The sequence below is a fragment of the Pararge aegeria genome, chromosome 9 (assembly GCF_905163445.1).
Source record: "Pararge aegeria chromosome 9, ilParAegt1.1, whole genome shotgun sequence".
Taxonomy (NCBI): Eukaryota; Metazoa; Arthropoda; class Insecta; order Lepidoptera; family Nymphalidae; genus Pararge; species Pararge aegeria.
Window position 1 is genome coordinate 2332389 of NC_053188.1, and position 12575 is coordinate 2344963.

Below are 12575 nucleotides of genomic sequence, written 5' to 3' on the forward strand. Positions count from 1 at the left end.
CGCTATAAACTATAGTATCTATGCTAATATATAGGTAGGTAAGCTTAAGAGTTATACTCGTAGTTTATTTTAAAATTCTTATCTATTATTCAAAATCTCTGGGCTTTTAAAAAACTTGTTGTATTTGATAGCACGAAACTTCGAAAGGTTATGTGATAAGTCTAACTTGCTTAATGTACCTATTTATAAAAATAATAAGGTACGATTAAATAAAATACAATCAAAGGATCTTTTTGGGGAGGATCCTTTTAGGGTAATTTTACTTATCCCTATTTGCAGTGTTCGTTGCGATGTGTTTTAACTCGCCAAAAAAACTCACCGAACATAATGACACGGACTATACAACGTGTAAATGAAAATCAAAATAATACTTCACAGGCTTTAGAGGTACATTATGAACTGTCTCTGAGACTTATCTGTGTCACCAAAAACATATATTAAAAAATCAGATACAGCCCTAACATCACCTGCAAAATTAAAATCATGTGACTCCGGTCACTTTATTAGGTAAAATGAAATGAAATGAAATGAAATATTTATTTTGCTAAATATGGGTTAATTATTGGTGTTTAGGATATAAAGTTCCAACATATTCTGTTAATACATTTAACATGCAAAATTTAGACATTAAGATTTGGTTTAGACATTAAGTCATATTAATATTAATCTTATTTGTTTTCAATTATATAAAATAATGTTCTGAGATTTATAGTGTCATATTAAATCATTGTATTAACTAATACAATGATTTAATATGACATTTAATCACAATTCTAAGTTTGAATGTCAAATAAATACAATTAAAATTAAATTAAATTAAATAACATGTCAGAAAATTGAGGTCACGCACACATGCAAAATTAAGCAGGGACCACAGATATTTCATGATAACCATAGCAGTTAAGGTATTCTGCGATGGTATAAAATGATTTGTCACACAACCAAAGAAACAGTTTCCTTTTAAAGGTTTTCAAGGGTAGTTTTTTTACATTTATTTCAATTTTATTATATATTTGGCAGCTCATTGCATAAGGCGATTTTAAAGTCAGTGCAAGTCGATATTTTGGTATTACTAATTTATTTGGATATCGCGTGATACTTTTTGGGTTTAAAACAGGCTTCTTTTCAAAATACTCAATATTTCTATGTACGAATACACATACCTCATATATGTATAAGGAAGGTAAAGTTAGTATTTTATGTTTTTTAAATACAGATCTGCATGATTCAGTAGGATTCATTAGGAGAATGCTTCTGATACATTTTTTCTGTACTATAAAAAGTTTATTTAAATGAATGGATGAGCCCCATATAACTATACCGTAGCGTAAGTTTGACATAACATAACCATGGTGAGCAGCAAACGCCGCTTCTACAGAGACGATCTGTCTTAATCGTCGAAGTGGGTATACAAATTTGTTAATTTTATTACAAATGTCGTTAATATGATATGTCCAGTCACGCGTTGCGTAGCGTACTATGTGCGTGTCTGTGTTTTATCTTCAATAGGGTTGTCATAAGTAAACACTTAAAATGTTTTTAAATAATTTCTATGGATAAATATGCTTCTTTTGATTTCATATTGATTCCTCATGAAATGTACTTAATAATGTTTCAACATTATTTCATAATTCGGTTACTGTTGTATAACCAAAACGTTTGAAAAGATAGCATCATACGAGATGCAGAGTACTGCTAAAGGCCTGTTCAGCTCCAGTGCCGAACATGCCGGTGTTTGTTTATCTATGTTCAGCTCAAACACTGAATATTTATTTTGCCTTTAAATTATATTTGATTTGACTCTGGTTGCCTGAACGGGATCGCTATGTAGGCCACCAAATTGTACCCTCTCGTCTAAACTACTTTTTCTTTGGGTGAAAGAAAGCATTCATCCATAAGGCGGACATAGGACCCTGTTTATCACGCCCAAGCTCCGGGGTAGTGCCAATATTTGTTGAGTATCGAGTTCATCTGGCCCGTGCAAGAGCAAATTAAACTTTTGGTCTTGGTTACCTACCACTAATGTGGTAAACTAAAGCGGTGATAGCCCAGTCGTTAGGACTTCGATTTTACTTTAGAGGGCCTGAGTTTTTCCGAATTCCAGCACACATTTCTAACTTTTGTAAGTTATGTGTGTTTCAAGCATTTAAAATATCACTGGCTTCAACCGTGACGGAAAACATCGTGAAGAAACCTTCATGCCTGTGAGTTCTCCAAGGTGGGTATAGTCCAGCAATCCGCACTGGGAGAGCGTTGTGGATTACGGCCTTAACCCTTTCTCATTTTGAACACTGCACCCGTGCACTGTAGTGGGCCGGTAGTGGCAAATAAAAAAAAAATCAAAATTCATTTATTTCAAGTAGGCCTAATTAATAAGCACTTTTGAAACGTCAAGTCTGTTTGTAGTGACTCTACCACCGGTTCGGAAGCCAGATTCCACTGAGAAGAGCCGGCAAGAAACTCAGCAGATTGCTCTTTTCCAACATCATTTTAAAGTTTAACAATCTTTAGAATTTTTCTGTTTTATGAGAGATGAGAGCGGAGTGGCCTGCTTCCAAGCAGCCTTGTCGTTAAGGAATTCATAAATCGTGTAGTAACCACGATTGGTTAAATTTGTTTTAATATATTGTTTAATCCAAATGTTAGAGCTAACTTTGATAAGCCAAACTGGTTTATGTTATGTAGCCGTAAGTACTCATATTTATTACTAAAAGGTATAATTACTGTTCTACATGATAAGGTCACGAAGTTAATAGCCTTGCTCTAATGATCGTGTTATAAAAATTTAATTAACGCTGTCGCTATTCGGAAATTGTCAATCAAACGGTCGTTGTCTTGTGCGACTTTGATATCTTCTTTGTTCTCTCCGCTAACATCTTGAACCTAATGTATTAAAAAATTAATCTCAGCGCTCGTATAATTTTTTCTACTTTTTTGTCATCGCGGTCTGGTGGCGATGTTACCACCCTACCGGCAAAGACGAACCCCCCCCCCGATGTCTTCGAGCCCTGGGGCTCTTCTCATGACGAGCTTTCGCGCTCGTCCCACTCCCCCGGTGACGCCGTAGCAAACCCTCAGGTGGTTATCAGCAAGTGTCCTTCCGAAAAAGCAAAAGAAAAAGCAAAGACGTGCCGCAGGCCGCTAAGCGATTTAGTGTTCCGGTGCGAGGACGCGTTGAAACCAATAAGGGGAATGACTACCATACTCCCTAACAGGTCAGCCCGCTACGATAGTTTATATAAAACGTAAGCTTACAGAAAAATCCTATTATAATATTAAGGATTACTTGAACGATAAAAAAGCTTAGGTGTGAATTGCTCTAGCTTAATATAAATAAACTGTGAGATGGTGATAACAAAAAATAAAAAAAATTACCCGGCTAAGTTTGTTGTGGGCTCTTTTTAGACCAGGGCGCGTTTGGAACCCTTGTAGCTTTAGGTTTAAGTTGGCGTACGAAGTTATCACCACCCCCTTACAATTATGTAAACATATGTGTATGAACGCTTCATAATTGCCTGTGATAGGCCTACATGAATAAAGAAATTTTGAATTGAATTTGAATAAAGGTTACATCTTATACTGCATCATCAGTTACGACCAGGTGAGATTGCAGTCAAGGGCTAACTTGTAGTGGAATAAAAAAAAAAATTACCTCTACAATCCGTTGACTGCAATCTGATGGAAGAAGCAAATTAATTCAAACTGCATCAGGGTGATGTTACTGTTAGGTTAGGTTATCGAAGTTGATTTTCAGCTACAAAGTGAAGTAAAGCACGCAACATTCACTAAAGTGACAGTACTTATTTGACATTTAGGTATAGGCATAATGCTGCGTGCAAGGAGCTTGGGTAATGTCGCTGACGTCAGATCCTGCCGCGGGCGCTGGACGGAGCATACGGCTAAGGCGTTTATGCATTCAGCCTAACGGTTGCTCTAAATACAACATGCTGCCGTTTCGACATACTGCGTACTGCGTATGACCACCAGATTATAAAAGAGAATCTTTGAATGCTCTTTGCTCTTTGGCAGAAACAAACGAGGATTAAACAGTAAGACGAAAAAAACGGTGAATGAAAACATTGTGGGGCCTAGGAAATGCCTGAGAGTTCTCCATGATGTTCTCAAAGGCATGTGAAATCCACCAATCCGCACTAGGCAAGCGTGGTGAACTACGGCATAAACCCTTCTCATTGTGAGAGGAGAGCTGCGCCTTCTAGTGGGCCGGCAATGGGTTGATATGATGAAGATACCAACTTAATAAATACAATGCCAAACCACAACATGTAAATACCTAATTGGTCTAAACTATAACGAAACAGAAAACCTTGTAAAATAAATTATAAATTAAATTACAAAAATAAATAACAAATTGACACACAACACACACGCACACACACACACACACACACGCACACACACACACACACTTCGCCTAGACTAAGTGATAATAATATAATGTAACACTATCATCATTATAAATTTTAGATTTTTTCGGTAAAAAGTACTGAAAAAACGAGACATATAGCATAAGACATATATATTAATTTAATATATATTATTACTAGACATATATTATTACTAGACATATATTAGTTACATATAGCCGATAATCCGCTCTTTGGTATACGCCTAAGTATTACGTTTCATCACTTTAAAATGTAGGTTTAGAATTGACATCTGGCATTGGCTTATTTGTGTAAAGTCAGAAGAAAAAAAAAAAAAAGGTTTGGATTTTTTGGAGATGATTACATCATCATTTCCAACCTATAACTGGCCCACTACAGGGCACGGTTCTCCTCTCAGAATGAGAAAGGTATATGCCGTAGTCCAACAAGCTGCCCAAATGGCCCGAGTAAGAATTGGTAGACTTCTCACGCCATTACGAAAATTATGGAGAACTCTCAGGCATGTAGGGTTGCTAAGAAAATTCATTCATTTATTTCAAGTAGGCCTAATTAATATGCACTTATGAAACGTCAAGTCTGTTTGTAGTGACTCTACGTACTTCGTAAGCCCTCTTATTTACCTTCTCTGTCATCAGATTTATTAAAATATTTTTTTATATTTTTTTTTATAGTTTGTTTTTTTAGCTTTTGCCAAAAATTTTATGCGATAATTATATTACTTTAAACTCCTATTTAACGTGATTACAAATAGATTTGTTTTTTGACCAAGCCAAATTACCTTAAAAATACTATATAATAATTGAACTTTAATAATATACCATATCGTAATGTTTGATAGAAGCAGGCGTTACTTTGTGGAATTCTATGATAGATCAAGAATGTCTTAACAATTATTCCTTGTAAAGTCAACATCTCCTGCGGATGTTCCGGTTTCAGAGCCGAAAGTGCGTAGAAAGTACATTGTCGAAGATCAGTTTGGTGTGGAGTATAAAGATTGAAGAAATTATAGCTTACAGATTCTCCTACTTTTCGCAGAGTATAGAAAATGAAGCTTAATTTTCATGACATATCGCAATGCCCTGCCGGGGCTTCATGATCTATTCATTCTTATTTACTCATTAATGTGTAAAGTATTGTGTACTGAACCACATGAAAGTAATAAATAAATAAATAATGAATGATAAATTAAAAATGTTTACCTTTTAGCGTACGCTGCTTTGAGAGAGGAGACATGTTCCCAGGACTGATTTTAAATAAGTTGATATTGATCAATTTCACCCCGAACGAAGTTGCGGGCCGCCGCTAGTGTAAGAATAAATCTAAAGTTTTCCATAATGTTTTGCAAGTCAAAGCGGACATGTTAAACACGAATAGGCCCCGAATGGGGACAAATGGGGCATAATATTTTGACACCGAACATTGAACCTGAACTGAAAATAAAATATGTATGTTTCAGCCTCTTCAATAATACATGTTGTTATACGGTACAGCGTTGTCACCATCGTCGAATTGGTGCCAAACCAGCATATTTATGCTATATTGCTGCTACATATTTATTTATACTATGATGGCTATGTATGCGATTGGGCTATTGGGTTGTATCTTTGTGTGAGAGCCACTGCTTTTCCCACAGTTGGGCGCAGGCCATAAGAGATTAAGAGAGCTTTTTTACAAGTTAGCCCTTGACTGCAAGCTCAATGATGCAGTCTAAGATGGTAGCGGGCTAACCTGTTAAGTAGTATAGTCACACCCCTAATCGGTTATTATGAAAATCAAGCTTAATTTGCTATAATCCGCGAGAAGCAGGAGAATCTGTATGGTGTAATTTTTAATTTCTTCAATCCCTATACTCCACACCAAACAAATCTTCGGCAATGTACCCTCTACGCACGTTTCGCTCCGAAACCGGAGCATCCTCAGGAGATGTTGACTTCACAATGAATAATTGTTAATTAAATCGGCACGTCTTTGTCGGTAGGGTGGTAACTAGCCACGCCCAAAGTCTCTTACCAGACCAGACCAGAGAAAATACAGAAATACCCAAATGGCCCCAGCCGGGATTCGAACCCGGAGGTCCGGGACCTCCTACTTGAATTCATAGCTCTTAGTTTTGCGCCAGGGAGGTCGTCAGCTTAAACCTATCAACAAACACAATTTCAACCGATAGACGATACCTGGACCCAGGTATTCTGTAAGGACTTCCACACTCCACGGGCTTGTGCCGCACGAGTCCAATGACTCGCTCGAAGTCATCTGACCACACTGGGGGTTCTATACCCGCCATACTCCGCTGGGATCGCCACTCCAGCACCTTTTTACCCCAATGCCTATCGGTCCACTGAGTTATATGCCACTTTATATATACCGATAACTCTCGTTTCTCATTTTATTATGTAGTTAATACGTACTCTAAGCGTAGCTCTCTCCATAGCCCGCTGAGTGTCTCTGAGACTTATCAAGCATATAGTTAGCATCCACTTTCCAGAACTCTAAGTCATAACTGGCAACAAAATTCATCACTGTTCAAAAACTTTGGGCTCCAGGTAGTACGGGATTTTAGAAATATGTCTAAGCTTTTCTAACGCTGCCTATCAAAGTAGGATTCTGCGGCTCACCTTTTTCTGGCACTTGGGCATACGTATGCGTAATTGGTTAATAGGTATATCTAATTAAATATCTGTTTTATAATTTTGAGTGCAGATATCTTAATGGTGTGGAACGAAATGTGAGCATTATTAGACACTAGCTGACCCGTGCAACTTCGTCTGCACCAAATCGGTTATTACCGGAAAACACAAATAAAATGACATTTTCTAAAAATGAATCCTAGCTAGATCGATTTATCGCCCCCGAAACCCCCTGTAAATTAAATTTCATAAAAATCGATTCGATCGATTTCGAGATTCCAATTATATATATACAAGAAATGCTCGTTTAAAGATATAAGATAAGATATCACGCAACTTCATTAGGGTTTGATGGCATCCGACAATGTCGGTCCAATACCGACGCTGATATATCACGGGAGTGGACAGCGCCAGTTTACTAGGTTGACATGTAATTGAAGAGATCGTGATTCGTAGTCGAACATTCTAAACTATGCGTTGCCAATCTTTCTCTTCCTGGGCCTGTCTCCGTTGTACGTGGCGACGCCAGTCACAGGCAGTCATAATCATTTAACGATAAATAATAAAAATTTGTAAGTTTATTTAACAAAATTTACATTTGAACCTAACTGACCTCTGCGTCGATGTGAGACAGCAAAGATTTTACATAATACATTACGACATTAACTTAATCCAACTTTATGTCGCTTTAATATAATTCGAATGGCTGATTTTTAAACCCCCGACCCAGAAACGATAGGGTTTTATAAGTTTGACGTGTATGTCTGTCAAGCTTTGTTCTACAAGATACATTTCGGAGAATGTGCTCAGGAGCTATTCGATTAGGTTTAACCATCTCCTTTCTACCATCGCACGGCGAGGCACCGAAAGAATCTGCACCATCAGGTGTGATTGCAGTCAAGCACTTGACTATGTATTTATAAAAAAAATAAGTTTATGTATGTGGCATATATTTACGACTACCTGTCAACCACTGCAAATGTTTTTTGTTAGTGGAATAACCACCTCCCTGTGGGTACACCGGGATCACATCTCCGCCAAGGGGCAATGTGAGGTATTAGCTATAATGTCTAAATTTACTCCGGTCGGGTCTGGTTCGACCTCGGTGTGGTGGAAAAGCTTTATTGCTACCTCCAACCCTTAGGCAGGACGGAGGTTATGTGGGACACCCCCCTCTAAAAAGGTATACCTAAACTAAAAACCACCACAGCATGTCCCTCTTGTTAGCTTTATTAGACGTCCGGGGCACCCGTTCTACAACTCCCGGACGTCTACCAATGCCGTAGTTAACACCGTCAAAGATCTGCCACCATCGAAGACATCGTATCAGAACGTTAAATCGCAGTTGAAGCCACCGATTCCTCCCACCAACCATGTTTAATCTCAACCTTGAAGCTTAAAGCTAAAGCTTAAAGAAAGGAAACCAATTTCAAGTTTTTATTACCCAGCAGTGTGTACGGATTCCTTTAGAGGTGCAAAGTACCTACAAGAAACCAAAGCTATCTTGGTAGAAAATTGAAAAACTTCTCAGCGAACCGCCCACGGCTTCCCTAGCCTCGTGATCTCGATACCGCCAACCCATAAAAAGTAATAAAAAGTCGAAAGGTCTCGCAAAGTACCATGTTTACACTACAAAATAAGTAGGTAGGTATTTTGCGTCAACCTGCTTTCAACTTTGCTAGTTAAAAACTCGTTGAAAACAAATATTTACGGTAAGTCTAACGAATTACCTATTCCCTCAGTAAAGGATTAAAATTAGCTTCTTAACTAGATTTTGCTCTCAGTTTCGTCTGCTGCGAATACGGTTTAACTTCCATCTTCTTTTTCCATAAAACCTTATTACCTATTTAAAGCGCCGATAGCCCAGTGGTTGGTACTTCAGTCTACCTTTCGGTGGAACAAGTTCGAACCCCGACACACACCTTTAACTTTTTAGGGTTACGTACGTTTTAAGAATTTTAAGCAAAGAAATATCCCTCGCTTTACGGAGTAGGAAAACATCGCGAGGAACCTTACATGCCTGGAAGTTCTCCATAATGTTCTTAAAAGAAACTCTACCAATCCACTTTTATCATGCGCGGTGGACTACTACCATACCTAACTTTACCACAGCTCTTGAACCCGGAAAATGCACGGTTTCTATGGAATACATATACATATATTAAAGTAAAATTCAGTTGATTAACTCATCGTATTGTTAAAATGGCTGGAAGTAGTTTGATGAAATCTGGTACTTTATAACTTATTTCATGTCTTATATGTATGCTAGCTGACCCGCGCAACTTCGTCTGCATCAAATCGGTTATTATCGGATTTAATATCTTTTAGCATTTCTATATCCGTAGTAAAGTCTAAAAGATAGGTCCAGTTTGTATAATTTCTTAAGATTGCACCCGTGTTTTGATTGACAAATTATAACAAAAAGCGGTTATTGTGTCCTAACATTTGGGCATTTAGCCTCCCGGCCTTTTTTGTAGGTAATAACGATAACTTTAAACATGTTAATCCATCCATCCATACATACATCCATCCATCCATACATCCTTACTCACATTTATAATATAAGTAGGATGGTACGCATGCATTCGATCGCTGTCCCATATGCTTTGCGACTCGCTGTTATCTGTGAATAGTTATGCCCTTTATCTCCGACAATAGTTATCCGATCTTCATTAAAATTACACAATACATGCTTGATAGTACACACTTTCAAATAAAAAAAGAATTATTAAAATCGGTTCAAATTTAAGTAAAATTGATAAAAATTTTCATCTCTTTTCCCGGGAGAAGCTTATTGTTTATCGGGATGAAAAGTAGCCTATATGTTGACCCGGAATATCAGCTACCACTATACCAAATTTTATTTGAATCCGTTCAGTAGTTTTCACGTGATGCCCAGACAGACAGACTGACAGACAGACAAAAATTAAATAAAAATCTGTTATGGACTCAGTATCGAATATAAAGCATCCCCCGGTCAAAATTTTCAAAATATATTAAATGTACAGAAATCTTCCAGTTACAGTTCTATTATAAGTATAGATTATTTTTTTTACGAAACAAACACCGAAGAAGAGCCCTGGTCTAAGAAGAGCCCACAACAAACTTAGCCAGTTTTTTTTTTTGTTATCCAGTCTCACAGTCTAGTTAATGTTGGGCTATGAAGTTAGAGCAACTCATACCCAAGCTTTTTTATCATACATGTAATCCTTAATATTATAATAAGATTTTTCTATAAGCTTACGTTTTATATAAACTTTGGACTTATTGAGAGACTTCTCAAGTATTTCATCTGGTAATTTGTTATAAAATGATATACAATTACCCTTAAATGAATTACTAATTTTATGCAGCCTAGTAAACTGCACTACAAGTTTATTTTCACTTTTACTTCTGTACCTTGTTGTAGTGGAAAATCTTTATGGGTACACCGTACACCCATGCCTTGGGACTCTCCTTTCTAAAGGGGGTATACCCGAACTAAAATCCACCACAGCCTAGTCAGCTAGAAGGAAGAAGAGTATATCTACATGATCAAATCAGAAATGAGGAGATAGAAGGCTGAAGTGAAAATATGCGGGGCACATAGCTCGGAGAACCGATGGACGTTGGGGTTCCAAGGTGTTAAAATGGCGACCCCGCACAGGTAAACGCAGCGTTGGTAGGCCCCGACGAGGTGGACAGACGACATCAAACAAGTTGCTGGGAGCCGCTGGAAACAAGCGGCCCAGGACCGTGGATTTTTGGAACTCTCTACAAAAGACATATGTCCAGCAGTGGACTTTAATCGGTTGAAGTGATGATGATGAGGTATATGTAGGTACAGTAAACCAATGCTCATTAATATTTAAATGGGTTGAAAGGGCAAAAAAAAAAAAATTGTTCTTCGAGTGACTTTCAAAAATGCTTCCTATAAATGAATCGCATATAAAGGGACAAACATGCGTAATCATACTTAATAATAGTAGAATGACTCTTGCGCACGCTTTAATCGACCTTTTGACTGAAAATAATCGCTAGATTACACACAATAATAAAGTTACACTGGACGCTGATAAAAAGGTTGTTTACGAACACAACTTGCGCTGTAAGCTGCTTGTAATAAGGGGCATTGTTGATGAGAGCACGTGCAAGATGCGTAAATGAGGCGTGTGAACAAGAACAAAATAAAAGTGCATTGACTGAAACTTGAACCCCGCGGCCGCATGTCGCCTGTTACTGCATGCGTTTGCTCACATCTAGGAAACTAACGCCCGTTTTAACTAACGATGAACAACGCAATTTCTTAGTAAGTAACGCCTTATAAAGGGGGATTCCTAGGCATAGTTCAACTTATTCACCAATTGTTGATGAAACGTTTTTTTTTGTATAGTCATTGCCTAAATAGTTAAAGTCAAAGTCAAATACTTCTTTAGTCAAATAGGCACACAGATGGCCCTTTTGATGCGTACATTACATGAAAAATATGACATAGAAGTGAGTTGATAGCGATAACTAAATTCGTCAACTTAAAATTAAAGCTATGAGAGTTCCTAACGCGCCCTGGTCTAAAGAAGAAGCAAATTAGGAATTCGATTTAGGCGTTTTCAATCACAATAACTTAATAACATAACATTATCCACCTTCGTACCTATTATAAATGCAAAAGTTTTGACAAAACTTAACAGTAATATAGTTGGCGCAGTGGGCAGCGACCCTGCTTTCTGAGTTTAGGCTGTGTTCGATTCCCGATTTCAATTCACATTCCATTCAGTATCTGGATGTTTATCTGTATATTATAAATATTTATGTGTTATAAAAATATTCATCAGCTATTTTAGTACCCATAACACAAGCTACGCTTACTTTGGGGCTAGATAGCGATGTGCGTATTGTCGTAGTATATTTATCTATTTATTCACATAGGTTATCCTTACTAATAATAAATTCCGCGCAACCGTTCAATGTTCCGAGTTTAAAAGTAGCCTTTGTGATAAAACCAGGATATAATGTACCTCTATTCCGAACTTCAGTCAAATTGGTTTTGCAGATTTCCGTGAAGGATTGACAAACCATCCATCCTCACTTACTTTCGCAGACGTAATATTAGTGAGTTAATCCTAATATGTATTAAAGATAAGACCATTTGTATTCTGATTCTATTATCACTTTTCTGTTTACCATTTTTATTTTACTTTACTGCAAAATTTCATTCCCTCTTTAACCCTGATATTATACACATTTTATTTTCTTTGAAACTTTAGGCCACATGCTATTGTGGCTTAAAGTTTACGTGGACGTAACATTACAAATAAAAGACTAACATGCAAACTTTCATCCCATATTTGGCTCCTTTGGGGGTAGCATTTTCAAAAACTATAGCGTACCAAAAAACCCTTATACCATACTATACAATACTAAATTAGTAACAGGTACTATAGTAAGTACTATACAATTTTATAACGGAGATCGTGCAGCAGGGCATCTTCATACCAACCCATTACCTGCCCAATACAAATTAAAAATGTCTTTATTCATGTAGACCTATCACAGGCACTTATGG